Raw genomic sequence first — 2,381 nt, forward strand, 5'->3', positions numbered from 1 at the left:
TCACCTCAGCCTCCCAAGGCGCGGAATTACAGGCTGAGCCACCGAGCTCGGCTCTTTTTCTTCTTTTTATGAGTCAGTCTCACTCTGTCGCCCAGGCTGAGTGCAGTGGCACACTTATGGCCACCCCAGCCTCGACCTGCTGGGCTCCGGTGATCCTTCCGCCTCAGCCTTCCAAGTAACCGGAACTACAGGCGCACACTCCCACGCCTAGCTAATTTTTTGATATATTGTAGAGACGAGATCTCACCATGTTTCCCAGGCTGGTATCAAACTCCTGGGCTCAGGCAGTCCTCTCGCCTCGGCCTCCCAAAGTGCTGGGATCACAGGCTTGAGCCACTGCACCCAGAAAACTTGGTTTTTCTTAAACTGAAGTAGTAGAAAAAGCACACAAGTCTTAAGTACACAGCTGGACAATTTTCACAAAGAGGATCCACCTGGGAAACCAATGCTCGGCTCAGACATTATTCTACCCCCTTCCATCCCCCCATGACCTTCCAGTTATCACAGTCCCCAAAGGGAGTCACTGTCCTGACCATGGATTGGTGCCTGGTTTTGAACTTTATGTAACTGAGTCATATAGACTGAATCTTTTGGTCTTGGGCCATGTCCCTCAACATGATGCCTGTGCGATTTATCCATGTGGTTGTGTATAGCCGTCCTTGCCAGTGGTTCACTTCTCATCCAGTGCTTTTCAAAGTGGGATCCTGAGAAGCATTCTCTGGGTTCCATGAGTCTACTGGTTAGATAAAAACATACGTGGGTGCCTGCTGGTTCAGGATGGGGTTGAAAGCACCCAACTATGGGGCACACAGCCCTGTCCTGGACATTCGCCTCAGCCTGGGTCTCACCCAAAGGCCCGGTCCAGACCCCTAGGCTTGTCCTTATGACAAGGCCATGCCTCTAGCCTCTGGTCCCTCTGCCTGGGCTGGCCTTCTCTTGCTTGGCTGACTGGCAAGTGCTTCTGCATCTTGGGTGGACGCTGCCTCCTCTGTGAATTCTTCCCTGACTTCCCTGGCAGACTCGGACACCCCTTCTCTTATGCGTTCACTGTGCTGTCCATGTCACCCCTACAGCATTTCTCACAACATGTGGTCACCTCAGGTCTATCTCCCTGTTAGACTGTGGGCTTCCCCAGGTCAAGAGTGTGAGGGACACTGGACTCACTCCCAGATGACCGAGGAGGAAGTGTTGATGGCCATCAGAGGCAGGAGCAGGGTTTTCGACCCCAGCTCCCCTGCTTTGTTGAACATGGGGTTCAGTAGGCCCTGGCATCCCTGCACCATCAACAAGAATGAGCAGCATCAGACCTGGGGCACGGGCTTCTCTAGAGAAGCCGCCACAGGAGGGAATTAAGGCCCTAGGAGCCCTGCTTGGCCAGATGCCAGGCCCCAGCCTCAGGGGGAGGTATTTTACCAGCAGGCATCAGTTTCCTCACCTGTGAGATGGAGACAATGAACCTGGTCACCCTCTTCTTTCCTGGGAAGAGTATGAGGTTAATGAATGCTCAGGACCGGATGTGACTATTTCTAAGCCCCAGTGCAAGCCGCCTTGAGGCAAAGGAATGGCCTTGGTGACCCCGGTTGTCCCTCCCTGCCCTGGACTGAAGGAGAGTGTGAGACCCACAATTCAGCTGCAGCTGCCCATCAGGGCCCCTGCCCCGCCCTGGGTGGGTCTTGCTTGGAACCCCTAATCTGCTTGCTAAGCACCTACTCCACTCTGTCTTCCCTAAGCTTGCCCACCTCTGTGTCCCGCCGTGCGGTGCTATGTCCACTCCACTACAGTAAACTGAGGCTTCTCTGTCCCTCCCAAGACCCCACGCTTAGTGTCCGTTATACGAAGCCATCTCTTATCAGTCTTGGGCATGCTGGGACATGTCTACACTGTGAAATGTGCCAAGGATTTAGGTCCTCGTTGCTCCCCAGCTTCCGACCCTCACCTCCTCCCAAGGCAGAACTGGGGCCACAGAGTGTGACTGCACCGTGACAGGTCCCCGCGAGAGCCGGCTCCCCGCGAGGGGGTGGCGAAAAGCAGCTCCCTGTTACCATGGCAACCTGAGCCCCCCCCCCCCGTGAGCCTCCTCATTGGCCGCTAGGGCCGAGATCCCGCCTCCGCCCTCGGAAGGGACCAACCGAAGGCAGACTGGGAGAGACCCCGTTGAGGGATTAGGGGGGTGACTCGTGTCCCTCCCCTCCCGCAGGGAGACCCGCGCGCACGCATTCCCACGCCCCATGGCCATCCTGGCCACGGTGGCGCCGTGGCCAAGAGCCTTTGGGGGCCCGGGGCCGGGGGCGGCACGTCGCGGGTCGTGCCCTCGGGCGGGACTGGAGACGCCCAGCCGGGTGGACGCAGGGGGAGGAAGCAGATTTTCTTCCCGGCAGCTC

Source organism: Carlito syrichta, unplaced genomic scaffold, assembly GCF_000164805.1.
Source record: "Carlito syrichta isolate Samal-C Ts95f unplaced genomic scaffold, Tarsius_syrichta-2.0.1 Scaffold315300, whole genome shotgun sequence".
Lineage (NCBI taxonomy): Eukaryota > Metazoa > Chordata > Mammalia > Primates > Tarsiidae > Carlito > Carlito syrichta.